This window comes from Lathyrus oleraceus, chromosome 2, assembly GCF_024323335.1.
Source record: "Lathyrus oleraceus cultivar Zhongwan6 chromosome 2, CAAS_Psat_ZW6_1.0, whole genome shotgun sequence".
Classification (NCBI taxonomy): Eukaryota; Viridiplantae; Streptophyta; class Magnoliopsida; order Fabales; family Fabaceae; genus Lathyrus; species Lathyrus oleraceus.
The window spans coordinates 29,156,627-29,174,869 of record NC_066580.1 but is presented as its reverse complement, the minus strand read 5'-3'; the positions used below and the strand labels follow the sequence as shown (position 1 = coordinate 29,174,869).

Genomic DNA, 18,243 nt, shown 5'->3' with positions numbered 1-18,243 from the left:
TAGAGATCATTTTAAATGGGAGAGGGTTTTTATTTCACATGGGGTTGCCGGGGTAACATAGGATAAAGTGTTATCGGTCAACTGGTTGAGTTGAAAAACTGGTAAGTACGTCATATTTACCCTCAACTGAGAGGTTAAACAAGTGAAAATCGCACCCATTTCACATCGGTTAAAACTTTGAATCGAGATGAAGTTCCTCACTTTTCCTTCAGTTGGGACTGTTAATCGAGGGGATAGGGATTAAGGAACAACTTTTCATATTGTTTGAAATTGTTAACCGGTGTGAAATCACTTATATTTTTAAAATATATTTATTTTAATTTTTTTTATTATAACCTGTATTTTTATGAAACAGAAACTAACTGAAAATTTCCGTAGTTTATATTTAAAGATTATAAGGCCAAAACAAAAATTAAAAATATTTATATCAAACCTAAAATGATACTTATTAAATGGTTCAACCAACAAGGAAATAACCAACGAATCAAATTAGTGTGACTCATAAAACTTAAATAAACAAGTTGTCCAACGTGAGCTAGCGTCATATATGTCTTCTTTTATGAATGGTTTTTGATCTTTAACACTTATAAGTTGAATGAAATATAAAAACACTTAGAATAACAAAAACTTGTTACTCAGAAAAAATGATGTATATCTAATTATAAATATATATTATCCGCTTCCTTAAATCAACAATGTCGTCGTAGACAATATTTGACATGTGTTTCATCACATAATATCCACACTATTTATTTCCTCCTCTACAATTTTTTTGTACAGAGAGTGATAATACAAAAAAAAAATACAAGCTATTATAAATATAAATGAATGTCACAATTAATACCACTCATTTTAGGATTAATTAGGTTTTGTATTTCTAAAATGTTGCAACATATGATATCCTTCCACAACTTTATATGTTGAAATTTTTTTACCCATATTAAAGCTACGAGCAAGCATATTTGTAATTTTGTTTCATGATACTTGAAATTATGTTTTTGTGATATATATATATATATATATATATATATATATATATATATATATATATATATATATATATATATATATATATATATTAGATGTGATTTATTTTTGTTTAATGGATAGTTGTTGTTAGACGAAACTAAGTTTAAATTTATCGCATCCACAGAAACTGGTAGTTTCAAAGACCTTTCAACAGTTTTTAAAATTCTAAGTAGAGAATGGTTTTAAATTTATCGTATCCACAAAAACTGGTTGTTTCATCATTATGTATTTATCATGCACATTCTTAGGTTAGTAATATTCTCTTCTACTAAACTATTATTATATGTGCTCTCATTTGTATAATTATCATGCACATCCTAAGATCAGTATACTTATGTGTGCTCTCATTTGTATCCTTTTTCAGTTCAACACTGTGAGATTAGTGCATTACCTAATAGTCAATATCTCAGTCTATAAACCAACACTGATCATTAGGTTCCAACAGTTATAAAGTCGCAAGACCCCACATCGGTCCTACTATGATAGGTGCAGATATTGAACTTAACCTGATTTCTAGGATTTAGTATTTAATAAATGATTATCTTGAAGTCAGTAATGAGAAATACCTTTTGAATATCAAGTCACACCATGAAAATAAGTTTTAGGTAGAAAATCTAGTACAAGCATTAAGATTAAAGAGTCATCAATATTAATATATGAGTAGAATTACATAGAACACAGTGAATTATTCAATACATGAATATAGTGACTATATATAACCCTCAAAAACGAGATTTTAACTATGATTACTCATCGTAAACGCTGGTATTCCCGCGAAGTTAAGCTTGAAAGTTTATCATCCCTGTTAACTAAGCAGGACTTTCGCCTTCTGACTCTCTTTATTATTCTCTTGTTGTAGGCAAAGGTTAACTTACTCCAGTTTTGTATTTCCTCATTCCGCCGAAACTCCCTTTGCAAAAAAGTGGAAGCCTTTATTTATATGAAATATTTTGGACCTGTCGCTAGGTGCACCACCCTTGCGCTTAACAACTCTGTTTTCTTTTCCATTAAACAATGACAGTTGTCAAAGAGGTGTCCCTAACCGCCTTGCCTTACTAAGTGCATTTCCTCTGTGCTTAGCGCATAAATCTATGCTTCACCGTGAAGTACTTAAAACTGATCATGCCATTTGGCATTCTAACGACACTTAGCACGCCTATGGATGGGCCTACCGAGCCTAAATTTTCAAGGTTTTGCTCTGACTTTATCTTTGCGTGCTGAATCGTGGTTTTCCAATCTTTTTTACATATTTTTAGTAATTAGATGCTAAAAAAGTCCAGAGAGGTGTTTATCATCTTTCATAGATGAATTGGAGGTTTTTATTTTGTTTGCTTTTTAAAACAAGTTAACAAGTCCTTATGTATTTCACATAAATCAAACAATTATCAACGCTCCGCAACTTAAATTTGTGTTTGTTCTCAAACAAAATTAATCAAATGGTCCAAAAATATTTTGACTTCATGTTTCACTAACAAGATGGATTACAAGTCAAGAATTTTTTAATTGATTTGATGACAAGGTATTCTTTTGAATCTCAGTTCATAATCAATATCATGACTATCCTAAAACCGTAGCATAAAGATGAATCATTTGCTTGATCGAAATAAGATTTTAAAACATATCTAGATCAACGGTTAATCATTCTCCAGGATCATGATCTCACTGAGTTTCTGACAGTTAATAGTGTTTTCCTAAAAATTCAGACAATGCAGGAACTATAGAAACACTTTGCATTTCATCTAAACAGTATTACTAGATATTTCTTCAGCCATGACTCACTAAATGCTCTGTCTTGATTGTAACGTGGTTGAGCTTACAAAAAATATTACTTTTTTTTGGAATCCAAAAATCAAAAAATAAAAGAACATAAAATTTTTCTTTTAAATTTCCCTTTCTTTGCGACCACTTTCTTACGACCATTTCTTTTTTTTAATGCTTTTTCTTTCTACGTTTTACTTTGATTTTTGATTAATTTTTCGTCAAAACATTTCTTTTCATTTATTACACGTTATTACTTGAGTTTTAGTTTTTTAAATATTTTTTCCCAAGTTTTAATTTTGATACTCTTACTTTTACGTACTTTGTATCTTTTAAGATGATGAACATTATTTTTTACAAGATGATATATATTATTTTTTAAAATTCAAATAATTAAAATATACAAGAGTCAATAAAATCCGATACTTTAAGCAGCGCATGGCTGTAATGCTAAATATTAAATTTCCGCTAGATGATTTAGATGTAAAAATAAGTAAAATAATTAACAAAGTTCAGTGTCCCACATTTTTAGATAAATCTTATGGGATCAATTCTTTGCTGGAACTTGGCAGCAATGCTTAATATTAAACTAGGTCTGCTGCAGATAATGGATAGACATGAAGAAATAAGGGTTTTACAATTCTATTTGAAAGCATGGCATTGAAAGAATTAATAAACATAAATGCCACATGATTGTAATATAAAATTCACATTGCCTCACATGAAAACATGTGCATTGTAATATAATCGTGGAGGTAATGCATCAGACGTATTTTGAACATAAACTTTTTAATGGTAGTATATTTAAGAAAACATGGAGATATGAACTATATAAATTTAAACTTTATAGGCAATTAAAATATTAACGTGTGTTGGGTATAATCCATACTAAAGAAGATGGTGGGAAATAGATCTAAGGTGTTTAGTTATGTAGAGAGAAGATTTATAATTTTTTTTGACAAAAAAGTAAATTAAATGGAACAATACTATCAATACATAAATCAAGAACAGAACTATAAACAAGTTCTAACCTTAAGATAACTATAAATACAAAAATTTAAAATATAATTATAAATTAATACTTGTGGGTTAGATATGCGATCGACTCGTATCTATTGAACTCATACCCGAATACCATTACGAGAATAAATACAGAAGTTTATCCGAGTCTGCCATTGGAAATAGTTAAAGGTTATCAGGTGTGTGATCTTTCAAATATAGAATTCCTTATGGTTTATTGAATCTCCTCTGATGGAGATGAAGAGAGAATATTTCTGATGAACCGTATTTTCGACCACTCTACAAATGTGAATCGTAACCCCTATAAATAACCTAAGGGTTATTTCTTATTTTTAAATAATCTAATTTGACTCCTAATCAAATTAGATATTGACTTATGGTATCTACACAATAATTTCATATTTCATGACATTTATGCTTTTAACCACATACTTAATATTAATTCAAACACTGCAGTTTTAACTAATTAAATAATGGTCTTAAAACATACAATATTACATTTGTGACTTAAAAATTCTAACAATCTTTCACTGATCACATATGTAAATTTACAAAACTAAGATTTCTAAGAGTATCCGGGAATGAAGAGTCTTTGTTCAATGTATTTTTAAAAAATTTCAAAGTCTACTCTAAAGATAGTGAAAATCTAATCTTGATGCCAAATTTGGACCAAATATTAATACTGGAATCCACATAAATATTTATATGCTTTTCAAAATAAGCACTCAATAAGAGACTTGAAAAATTGACTTTTATCAATTATATAATTCTATGCTATTTATGGTCGCATGAATATGAGCTGACTATGTTTCTACGTATAGTCATCACATTAACAAGACAACAAATAAAGTTATCTCCATTTCTGATAGTGAAAACTCAGAAACATAAGGCAAGCACCATAAGGGTTAAATTTAAAACAATCTTATTACTATTGAAGAAAAAAAATACTAATTAGCTTAGTAAGGTTTAATAAATTATATCCCTTTAAAGCTTAAGATGTAGACATTCTCTTGATTATCACTCTGAAAAAAGTGCATTGCTAACATTTTAGTGGATACAACTCAACTTATTTTATGTAATTCTTCTATATCATAATACATAGAAACTATAAACTATGACAATAATCACACTTCCATGCTGCTACATTAATACCTGCATTATGATAATGTAGCTTACACTAAATTGAAAAGCAAACAACAAGTAAATTTGTGGAAAAGAAGGAAAAGCATGACTTAGTTTATTACTAGAAGAAACATTAGAAAACAATAAGTAAATGTGTGGAAATTAAAGAAGGAAAATCCACACTTTTATTACAACAAGAAACATAAGAAAACAACAAGTAAATGTGTGGAAAACATAAAAAGCCACACTTTTATTACAACTGAAAAAGAAAACACAGATGTTATTGTTAATTTTTAAGAGGTATGACGCCACGAAGAGATGGCCAGTAGTCAAGAGTTTTCCTAACACCATCCATAATAACATCATTTGATGCGCCTGGGGTAACGGCTACACGTGCATAGTAGTCATCTTTGAAGAAATAAACTTCATTGGTCTTGTGAGAAGCAAAAGCTGCATCCATTCCATTTTCAAAGATTGTTCCCTTGAAGCAAGTGAATCCTCCAGTAATGCTCCTGATATTTTGAACGAGCTTGTTACTGCCATAGTCTATACGAGCATATTGATTTCCTTTGAATAAGTAAACTTCTTTGCCTTGATGATCTATAGGCAGCATCTACTCCGTTTTCAAACACGGTTCCTTTGAAAAAAGGAAACGTGTCAGCGATTTTCTTAGGACCTGAGACGATTTTATCTTTGTCAGAGTGTGGAGCATAGTCTATGAGAGCCAAAAATTTTCATAAAAGATGAATGCCTGATTGTTATCAGTGTCAAAGCTGCAATCTATCCCGTAGCTTCCAAATATGGTGTGGTTAAGTGATTTAAACCCATCACGAAGAGGAATAGGCCCGTACAAAAGCTTGTCGTTGGTTGTTCCTGGAGCATAATCCAACAAAATGTAGTTATCATTGATGAAAAAGTAAGCTTCGTTGGTGTTAGATGAACGAATAGCAGCATTGATGTAACCACTTTTTGTCATCTTCTTAACAAGTGAGGGTGAGGTATGTTTTGAGCAAATACAAGGAAGGTTATGTTGTGAGCAAATACAATGAAAGCAGCAAGGATATATATACAAACACAATGCCTTTGCACGTGTTTATTTTATTTTATTTTTTTAATGCTCTAGCTATCAATCTATTCAAATATAAAATTCAGATTGGTCACATGCAAACAATTTTATTTCATTTTTGGTGCATTAATTTCTCCTCTAACTATATCCTTCATTCAACGGTGTAGTAAATATTTTACTATTTATTCAATAAACATGTGCTGCAATAAAATAAGGCCAAATTTATGCGCTGGCAGATGAAATTGGTTTGGAGTATTGAGTCTCTCATTCATTCATTGATTAAATATTATATATCACTGATAAGTGGCAAGTAGGTTGTGCCTATACCCTTGATAATATATAATCAAAATTTGATAAAATAATTCGGAATTAAAATTGAGTTTAAATTAGAAAGGTTACTAAATTTCTTTAAAAAATTAAATTTAGCAATTAAAAATCCAGATTTTAAAGAGCGCATATCAATACTAAACAAAATGAAATTTTATTTGTCAATAAAGTTGCAATTAAGATAAAAGTTTATTTGATATAATGAAAAATATATTTGTATTAAATTTGACAGTGTCTTATTTATTTTGATTATGTAAATAATTTCAATAAAATAAAATGTGATAGTTATAATTTTAAATTAGTGATTTTTTTGTAAGTAATGATATATGCAATCATAATTTTACTCTTTTCATTTATGTATTTGATAATTTGATTATTATAAATTTTGTTGTTGTTGTTTGACATTATATCTTATTTTCTTGACTTTAAAAATATATAATTTCAAATAAAAATAGTTGTGAGTGAATAACCTTAGAAAATTATAACTTATAATAAATTATAGATGAAGAATATAAAATACTTGTTCTTTTTTTCAGATTCTTTCTTAATGTTCTTCATATGAAGTAGGCACTTGTGTTGCTTAAGAACACGGATGTATACAAAAAAGATTTAAAAAAAACAGAGAGAGAGAGAGAATATGAGTAAAAATAGAAATAAAATATTCACGAAATTTCAATGGTTAGAGAAAAAGGTAAGCAATTATCCATAATATCCAAGATAGCCAAAGTCAGATTCTGAAAGGCAAAGTTTCCCAAGATGCATCGCAATTAAGGAAGATTGTACGTTATTCAAGATCTCTTCTTATAAAAATAGACGTTTGTATAACCATTCAGATCACATTACTCTTCAGCTTAAATGGGTAAATCAAAGCAGTATAAGGCTCAAAAGAGGGATTTTAAGAGAGAGATTAGGAAGCTGGTGAAGAAAAAAGCAAAGAAAGAGAAGTAAAAGTCCGAGGAAGCTTCAAAGATTCAGAAGTATGGGGAAGTCTCAAAAGGAGTAAGCAAAACTGTTGGGTCCGAAAGTGGGAAGAACAATGACAACAATGATAAAGCCCAAGAGGAAGGAGGATCCAATGATAGAAGAGTGGGATGAAGAATAAAATTATCTAATATCTTTAGGATCCAAAATGTAATGCCTTGTTAATGAATAAAAGAATTTCCTTCTCTTAGTGTCTGTTGTCATTTACTTCTTTTAATAACACCAAAATCTAACGCAAATTCATAACCATGACTACAATCAACAACTAAATAATGAGTTTGTAACTACACAAAGTTATAGTCACAAAACATGAACAGAAAACACATGAACAATACACATCACAATGTCACTATGTTAAAAAAGAAACCAAACAAATGAAATGTAACCCTGGTAAGTATTTTATTATTTATTCAACGGTGGATCTCATGATTGATTTGGGAGAAATTTAGTATGTGTTGCATTTTAAAATGGTGGATAAAAGCAATGGTGAAAAGTGTGCAGATATTGGTGATGCATGGTGAATGCAGTTTTTTCTTCTGAGATGTTGTGTGTTTGCTGCAATAAAATAAGGTCAAATATTATGCGCTGATAGTTGAAATCAGTTTGGAGTATTGAGTTTTTCATTCATTAATTTAAATAATATTTTGGTCTCTTTAAATTGATGTGTTTCTTATTTTGGTCTTTATATCTTTTTATGAATTAAATCATTATATGTTAAATTCTTTTCTTCATTATGTATCTAATTTTTTTTTGTCATTATAAGCTATTTTTTTCATAATCTGCTTATTATAGTTTGTCACTATAAGTTCTTTTATTTCATAATATATTTATTATTCTCTGTCATTATAATTTCATTTCTTCGTAGTATGTTTATTATTGTCATTATAAGTTTTTTTCTTCATAATCTATTTATTATTGTTTGTCACCATCAATTATCTTTTTACATAATGTGTTTTACAAGAATGTTTCACTAAATATAATTTTTTGTTTAAATCTACTATCTTCTCTTTTTTACTAAATGATATTTCTTGTATTAATTTCTTTTTGTAATTTGTCAATAAAAATTGTTCTTGAATTAAATATTTTATGCAGTCTATCACTAAAAGTAATATTATTTTCGGTCGTCATTAGCTTTTATATATTAAATTTGGTATTTATGTGTTACAAATTATCTATCCTTTTAGTGATGTTAAAACTAAATAAGTATGTACAAAAATAAATTAAATAATATTTGTAGAATTAAGATAATTAGATTAAACTTGTTTTTATACTAAATAAATTTTTGTATGAATTGATCCGGAAAAACTAAATGTATAATGGTATGATTTAATTGAATACTATGAATTGATATTATTTATGCGAGTTTAAAGAAAATAGCGAAAAATATGGAATGAGATATGAATGCGGATATTATGCATTGTGCGCATCTTGCTTGTTGGTTGATTATTTGTTGCATTTACTTTCCTACTTAATGTTTATAATATACAATTATTATAGGTCAAATTTTACTTTTAGAGCACCCAAAGTTGAGACTAGGTAATATAAAACTTTTATGATTCGACAAGTTTGTAGGAGATATTCATCCTCGAGAGATGTATTGTCATTTAGAAACGAATAAGTTAAATTACATTAGATATGATATGTCGTGTTGTTCCTAGGAGAGCATGACGCAAATGTGTTGAAGGATAATGGAAAATTCAGTAGACTTTGAGTGTAAGTTGTAGGAAACATTATAATTCTTGGGTTAAGATTGTCTATTTCATTATTATGATTGTTGAATGACTATTGACAACTTCAGGGTTGATCCACCTCAATCTCTTATTGATATTACGCGAAATCATAATGGACCTCATCAACTATTGGAGTGTGTGAAGATCATTGGACATATAAAGCAAAGTAGCGATGTAACTTTCATTTTCTAGCTTTTAATTTTAAAGCTCTCGTGATTTATTATATACCAAAAATATTAAAAAACAATTTCGGATTTGAATGTTCTAAAATATATTTCCCCCATCTTTTATAATGAGTATATTTTACTATGTTTTTATTTGAAGAAATTTTTTATATTTATTTTCCTCTTAATAATTTATTTTACTATATTATTTTATTTTAGGATTAAATATGTTTGTGGTAAATAACCCAAAATTCGGTTGTAGTCTCTATAAAAATTTCCTTGAAAGAATTTTTCTCCTAAAAATTCTCGTCCACAAAATTCACATGCAACAACTGATAATGTGGGATGTGCTGGAGAAAGAACTAATCTTATTGGAAAGGAGCAACAGATATGTCAAATAATTTTCAACAACAGTCCATTATTGAGTTCTCTATTTGTACAGTGGAACAAATAAATTTTTTCATTTTGTCTTTTAAAATACATGATCCCGATATGTTAGGAAGTAGTATTGTCAGTCTGCAACCTTTGGGTTTATCTGTTGTAATACTTGCAACAACAAATGAGAAAAATGATTATTTATATACACACACAAAATCTATCTTCTGTATTTATTTAACTAATCTTAGATTTAGGGACTTACTCAACTCCACAAAAACAACATGTAAGATATGAGATCTCCTTTTCTATAAGCTTTTTTCCAGGCGTTATCTCTAGTTTGTATGTGACTTGGTTTTTTTACCAATGTTTGTCTTCTTAAATTGAGCTGCTAACTTTTCTTTCAAAATTTTTTTCTTAACATCCTCATCGCTGTATATAATCATGCCATCCCTATAAACATTATCTTAAACGTCCCTCATGCATTCAACAGCTGCTCCTCGGGCATGAGATTAAACTGAATAGCACTGGAAAAAAACTAGAACCAGAATTTTAGGTACTGCATATTTTGAATCTCGCTGAGCTGTGCAAACAACTCCACAGTCTTCCCAACAAAAGACGAATATATTGAATCCCAAATATGTATATCCATAATATTCCATAAGGAAAAACGGTTGTTATGAAAAAATTCAAACCATTCATATTATACATTCTTGAGTTCAAACATTGTTTTTGTCGGAGCAAGCATGACTATAACACATTATCATGGTGCTGCACTAAACTTCATTCCTTTGAGGCATTTTGTCAAACAGTTCACATTCATATGTACTCCAAGACAAACAAAAAAAGAAATTCATGGTGAGAATGAAAAGAACATTTCTATTCACATTAAAAGACTTCTAAAAAGGTATGCAAGAAGAGAAAGAGAAACAAAGTAAGTAGAGGAACAAGTTCTTGAAAGTAATACTTGTTCTTTTTTTTCAGATTCTTTCTTAATGTTCTTCCCATGAAATAGGCACTTGTGTTGCTTAAGAACACGGATGTACACACAAAAGATAAAAATAAAAATTGGAGGTTTTTAATTTGTTTGCTTTTTAAAATAAGTTAACAAGTCCTTATGTATTTCACATAAGCCAGACACTTATCAACTCTCCGCAACTTATATTTTTGTTTGTTCTCAAACAAAATTAATCAAATGGTTCAAAAATATTTTGAATTCATGTTTCACTAACAAGGTGGATTACTCAAGTTAAAAAATTTAAATTGTTTTTATGACAAGGTATTCTTTTAAATCTCAATTCATAATCAATATCATGACTATCCAAAAACCATAGCATAAAGATGAATCATTTGTTTGACCAAAGTAAGATTTTAAAACATATCTAGAACAATAGATAATCATTCTCCAGGATCATGATCTCACTGTGTTTATCAAACTTTTCCTAAAAATTAAGACAATACATGAATTATAAAAACACTTTGATTTCATCTAAACAGTATCATTGGATATATCATCAATATAACTCACTAAATGTTTTATCTTGATTATAACGTAGTTGAGCTTATAAAAAATATAAATTTTCTTTTGAAATAAAAAAATCTAAAGATAAAAGACCATAAAAAAATTTCTTTTTAAAATTTCTATGCTATATCCCATACTTTTAGCAACACATGGCTGTAAGGCTAAATATTAAATTTCCTCTAGAGTTTTGACATCTAAAAATGAGTAAAATAATTAACAAAATACAATGTTCCACATTTTTAGATAAATCTCATGGGACCAATTCTTAGCTGGAACTTGGCAGGAATGCTTAATATTAAACTAGGTCTGCTGCAGATAATGGATAGACATGAAGAAATAAGAATTTAACAGTTCTATTTGAGAGCATGGCACTCAAGGAGTTAATAAACATAAATGCTACATGATTGTAATATAAAATTTACATTGCCTCACATGAAAACATGTGCATTGTAATATAATCGTGGAGTTAATGTAACGTATTTTGAATATAATTTTTTTAATGGTAGTATATTTAAGAAAACAAGTAGATAGGTACTATATAAATTTAAGCTCTATTGGAGGTCATTAAAATATTAGAGAGTAAGGAATGTTGGGGGAATTTTTCACTATGGAGCATTGAATATTGTGAGACTTCCTTTCTAGAGCAATATCTATGTGAGACACACACCACATATTCATCTAAAATCTTAAGATAATAGGTGGGTGGATTCTCTCATTTATAAATACTCAAATCTCCATATTTCCAACCATTGTGTGACTATTATCCACGCTACTCACACTTGATACATTCTCAACAAAGAAAGACATAGAAAGACTATTGTTGGAATATATATTTTAACCTTAATTAAGATTACTATCAATACATAAATCAAGAGCAGGACTATAAACCTGTTCTAACCTTAAGATTACTATCAATATAGAAATTAAAAACAAAATTCTAAACTAATTCGAGTGAACCGGATATGGGATCGACTCATATTCCATAGACCCATACCCAAATATAATTATGAGAATGAATAAGGAAGCTTACTTGAGGCTGCCATTGTAAATAGTTAAATGTTATCAACTGTGTGATATTCCAATTGTAGAGTTCCTTATGGATCATTGAATCTCCTCTGATGGAGATGAAGAGAGAATATTTTCGATGAGCCGTATTTTCGACCGCTCTAAAAATATGAATCATATCCCTTATGAATAACCTTAGGGTTATTTCTTAATTTTCAATAATCTAATTTGACTCCTCATCAAATTAGATATTGACTTATAGTATATACACAATAATTTCATATTTCATGACATTTATACTTTTAGTCACATACTTAATATTAATTCAACCACTACAGTTTTAACTAATTAAATAATGGCTCTAAAACATGTAATATTACATTTGTGACCCAAAAATTCTTCCAATCTTCCACGGGTCACATATGTAACTTTAGACATGTGTTAGACTTTATTAGCTCAAAATTTTCCATTATATTCTTTAAGCATATCCAAAATATCTTGTCCATTAGTCGTGCTAGTATACAAAGTCAAAGTGTTTTTTGTTATAACAATCATAACTAAACCCTTCAATGATCATTAATAGTGACACAAATAAATGATATAGATCCATCATGAAATGTGCATCATGAAAATAACATGAAGTTGATCTCTATATGTCGATTTTCAACTAGTCCTACTTGACTTTAGTGAGATCATTCAATAATTTTAATGTACAAAATTTAAACTGTTGAATATGAAACTTTATTAATTGGAAAATATTCATAGTATGCATACATAATACCAATAACAACATATAAAATTCATAATCTACTAACTCTCACTAAACTAAAGACTCCTCTAATGGTAAAACATCCATGCGAGCAGTGTGGTCATGAAAGATCTTGAGTTGAAGACCTTTTATAAGAGGACCTGCTATCATGGAGTTTGCCCCCCAAACGTTCTATGGAAATATGTCCATGTTGTACCATTTCCTTAACAACTAGGAACTTGATATCAATATGTTTTGACTTGATCGAGCTCCTATTATTGTTGGAATATAGGACGATTGATTTGTTATCATAGTATAACTTAATTGGCCTTTCAATTTCTTCCATAATTCGCATCCCAGTGACAAGATTCCTTAGCTAAATCCCACACCCATCTTCGAAACATCACAATATACTACATAGGACTCACTTGGATTCAGTAAAATCAAAATTGGAGCAAACGTCAACTTCTTCTTGAGTTCTTGGAAACTCTCTTCACAATGAACATCTCAAACATAGGTTTGACCCTTTCGAGTCAACCGAGTCAATGGCTATGCTAACTTTGAAAAACATTCAATGGACTTCTTGTAGTAACTAGCCAATCCAAGAAAACTTCCAATCTGAGTGGCATACTTTGGAATCTCCCATTGCAAAATAGCATCTACCTTTGATGGATCCATATATATACTGTAACACCCCGATAATAATAAAATAATTATTTAAATTGAGTTAATAATTTATTTATTAATTTAATTAAATAATTGGAAATTTTATTATTATTATTTTTGGATTATTATTAATATTCGGAAAATATATAAGTTGGAATTTAGAAAAATCCCATTTTTGGTAAAAAGGTTAATTTCACGTGAAAAGGGAAAAGAGGCAGAAAGGGCAAAAAGCAAAAGAACGAAGGTTGAAGGAAGGGAAAGCTTGGAGCTCAGAGACTGCCGGATTAACTCAGGTAAGGGGGGTTTATCATCGTTTGATGGGTCTTATGGGATAGCATGTAATGGGTAGTGATGAACCTCTGAATTTGACTCTGATTGAAATGATATGTGATGAATTTGTGAAATATTGATGAACGAAATTGGATGATAATTGATGAAATTGTAGGAATTAGATGTAGTAAGGTTAGCGATTTGAGAAGTTGAATGTATCTGAGTTGTAATTGATAACACAAACGAATGTGTATGAAAAATTGGACTGTGAGAGGTTGGATCCGAAGGGTCTCGTAGCAGAGAAAACCCATAGCAGATCTGGAAAACTGGATTCTGGTCATACGCGTATGGCACTAGGCAATACGCGTATGGGATGGCTTGAAAATGGGGGTTTTGGCGCTGGTACGCGCCATACGCGTGTGATACGCGTATCCCTGGAGTGGTACGCGTATGGTGTATGCTATACGCGTATGAGTGAAAAAGATGATATTTTGAACGTAGATTCGTCTCTGTTGGTACGCGTATGAGAATGTGGTACGCGTAGCATACGCGTATGGGCGTGGGCGATACGCGTATGGGATGGGCGAGCAAATGCGCCATACGCGTATAGGCATAGGCGATACGCGTATGGGCAGACTTGTGGTTTTCTGCACTGTAGTTGTGCAGTTTTTGGTTGTTTAGGCTGAGTAGTGTAACTTAGCTGATGTAGGACGTAGTAGGGATCATTTCCCGTTGTTTTGAATAGTATAGGTATTAGTAGAGTGTGCTAATACTATGATTGATTATGTGGCATGATATGATATGCTTTTGTTGATGATATGTGATGGTATACATGATGATGTGAATGTATGCATTTGTGAATAGACTGTTTTATGGGTTAGAGTGTGAGCATATGTCTATTCTTGAGTTGTTGTTGTTGTTGCATTGCTAGGTGATTAGCATGCATATTGTGGCCCATTTGGGGTGGTAGCTAATTCCCATGGTGAGGAATTAGTGAGTAAATCATTTTGATTGTTGTTGATGTTTGCATGCTAGGTGATTAGCGTGCATAGCATGGCCCATTTGGGGTGGTAGCTAATTCCCATGGTGAGGAATTAGTGAGTGAGTCACTATGTCTCAAATGAGTGGGACTAGTGAGCTTGGTAGCCGTGCCGGGATTGGACGGTGAGGTTGAACTATATGTTCACAAAATAGTCGGTACCGCATGCATGGAGTCTCATTGCATAATATATGTATGGCGTGTAATATGAATGGATGTATTCCAATATTACACGTGTACTTGTGTTGGTATTGTTGTGTGGTTATTGAGTATGATGTTGAATTAATATGCTGTTCCTGAATGTGTGTTTTGATTAGGGTGATGAAGTGTGTTGAATCACTTAACATAACATGATATTTTATAATACTCATTATATTGATTGAGGAACTCACCCTTACAACTATTTTTCAGGTAACGATAAATGAGTTGAGTAGAAGCTAATCATTGGAGTCTAGTGTAGTCTCCGTAGTGGGTCGTGCTCTGATAGATGTAACATCGGGATGGGTTGTCTTAACTTGTTTTGAATGTTCTACTGTTGGTTGAGAACCATTTTCCATGTAATGTTTTATATGATTGATGAAATTATATCCGCTGTGTTTTATGCAACTGGCTTGATTTAATAAAAGAGCATGACCGTTATATTGTTGAATGGTGTGAATATTATGTGTGACACCCTTGAAGGGCATAATAACTCTGAATTGATATATGTTTATTTTTTTTAATTAAATAATTTGGGGTATTTCAGAAGGGTGTTACATTAGTGGCATCAGAGCATAGTCGGTCGAGTCGAGTCGTAATTATTCTGTTTCCCCTGTACGGTATAGGTGTTGTGTAACCTATCAGTACTTATTGTTTTAGTTGTTTGGGTTTCAGAATAGAGATGGCTGGAAGAGGTAGAGATGATGCTGCGATTGCTGAGGCTCTGGGTATGCTAGCTGGAGTACTTGGAGGAAATCAGAATGTTATGGGAATGGGAGCTGCTCGTCAACTGAGTGAGTTCCAGAAGAACAATCCTCCAATGTTCAAGGGAGCATACGATCCAGATGGTGCTCAGAAGTGGTTAAAGGAGATTGAGAGGATCTTCCGAGTGACTGAGTGTGCCGAAAACCAGAAGGTCAGGTTCGGTACGCATATGCTGTCAGAGGAAGCAGATGATTGGTGGGTTGCTACCCGCACTGAGTTGGAATCTGCTGGGAATGCTGAGATTACTTGGGCTGTGTTCAGAGAGAGATTCCTGAGGAAGTATTTTCCAGAGGATGTTAGAGGGAAGAAAGAGATAGAGTTCTTGGAATTGAAGCAGGGCAATCGGTCTGTTACTGAGTATGCTGCTAAGTTCACAGAGCTGTCAAAGTATTACACTCCTTATAGTGAGGCTGCTGGAGAATTTTCTAAGTGTGTGAAGTTTGAGAACGGGTTACGTCCCGAGATCAAGCAGGCTATTGGATATCAGCGGATCAGAGTGTTTTCTGACTTGGTTGACTGTTGCAGGATTTTCGAACAGGATTCCAAAGCCAGAGCAGAGAGCTATCAGCAAAGGGTTGATAGGAAAGGTAAGGGTCCGAATGATCGTGGAAAACCGTATGCAGCTGGCAAAGGTTTTCAGAGACAGAGTGGGATGAAGAGGCCTAGTGGGGGAGACTCTAGTGCTCCTGCTAAGTGTTATAGATGTGGTCAGGCTGGGCATCGTATCCATGAGTGTACCAGTAATGAGAAGAAATGTTTCAAGTGTGGAAAAGGTGGTCACTTGGCTGCAGACTGCCGGTTGAAGACTGTGACTTGTTTCAACTGTGGAGAGTTGGGTCATATCAGTCCACAGTGTCCTAAGCCGAAGAAAGAGAATCAGTCGGGAGGCAAGGTCTTTGCTTTATCAGGTTCTGAGACTTCTGCAGATGATCGTTTGATCCGAGGTACGTGTTATATTAATGGCTTTCCTCTTGTAGCTATTGTTGACACCGGTGCTACTCATTCCTTTATATCTTTGGATTGTGCTGTGAAACTTAAGTTAGAGATATCTGAGATGCGTGGTAGTATGGTGATTGATACTCCTGCGAAGGGTTCAGTGACTACTACTTCGGTTTGTTTGAATTGTCCTTTGAGTATTTTTGGTAGAGACTTTGGGATGGACCTTGTGTGTCTTCCACTAGTACAGGTTGATGTTATCCTGGGTATGAACTGGTTGGTATTTAACCGAGTCTATATCAACTGTTTTGATAAGACTGTGATTTTTCCTGAGATTGAGGAAGGAAAGAATTTGTTCCTATCTGCAAGGCAGGTGAATGAGGCAGTAGTAGATGGGGCAGAGTTGTTTATGCTGTTAGCGACTATGGAAGCTAAAGATAAACTGGTGATTGGTGATATAGCTGTGGTGTGTGATTTTCCTGATGTATTTCCGGAAGAGGTGAATGAATTGCCACCAGAGCGTGAAGTTGAGTTCTCGATTGATTTGGTACCTGGTACTAGACCGATATCGATGGCTCCATATCGTATGTCTGCTGTTGAGTTAGCTGAATTGAAGAGTCAGCTGGAAGATCTGTTGGATAAGAAATTTATTCGTCCGAGTGTGTCACCGTGGGGTGCACCAGTGTTATTGGTTAAGAAGAAAGAAGGTACTATGAGGTTGTGTGTGGACTACAGGCAACTGAATAAAGTGACGATCAAGAATCGGTATCCTTTGCCGAGGATTGATGATTTGATGGATCAGTTGGTTGGTGCGAGTGTGTTCAGCAAGATAGATTTGAGATCTGGGTATCATCAGATACGTGTGAAAACTGAGGATATTCAGAAGACTGCTTTCAGAACAAGGTATGGACATTATGAGTATTCTGTAATGCCTTTTGGTGTGACTAATGCGCCTGGAGTATTTATGGAGTATATGAATAGGATCTTCCATCCGTATCTAGACCAGTTTGTTGTGGTGTTTATTGATGACATTTTGGTGTATTCGAAATCTGAAGAAGAGCATGCTGAGCATTTGAGAGTGGTTTTAGAAGTTCTCCGAGAAAAGAAGTTATTTGCTAAACTGTCTAAGTGTGAATTTTGGTTAGAGGAGGTTAGTTTTCTTGGTCATGTGATTTCAAGAGGTGGTGTTGCTGTTGATCCTTCTAAGATAGAAGCGGTGTCTAAGTGGGAAGCTCCGAAGTCTGTTGTCGAGATTCGAAGTTTTCTTGGTTTGGCTGGTTATTATAGGAAGTTCATTGAAGGATTTTCTAAGTTGGCGTTACCGTTGACGATGTTGACCAGAAAGGGGCAAGCGTTTGTTTGGGATTCGAAATGTGAAGAAGGTTTTCGAGAATTAAAGAGAAGATTGACTACCGCTCCTATTCTGATATTACCGAGTTCGTCGGAATCATTTGAGGTTTACTGTGATGCTTCATTGTTGGGTTTGGGTGGTGTGTTGATGCAGAACAAGCAGGTTATAGCT

General features: G+C 32.3%; 1 pseudogene; it reads right to left on the bottom strand.

Moving 5' to 3' along the window:
* Nucleotides 1–4,872: 4,872 nt before the first annotated feature.
* Nucleotides 4,873–5,989, bottom strand: LOC127117846 (albumin-2-like; annotated as a pseudogene).
* Nucleotides 5,990–18,243: the final 12,254 nt, after the last annotated feature.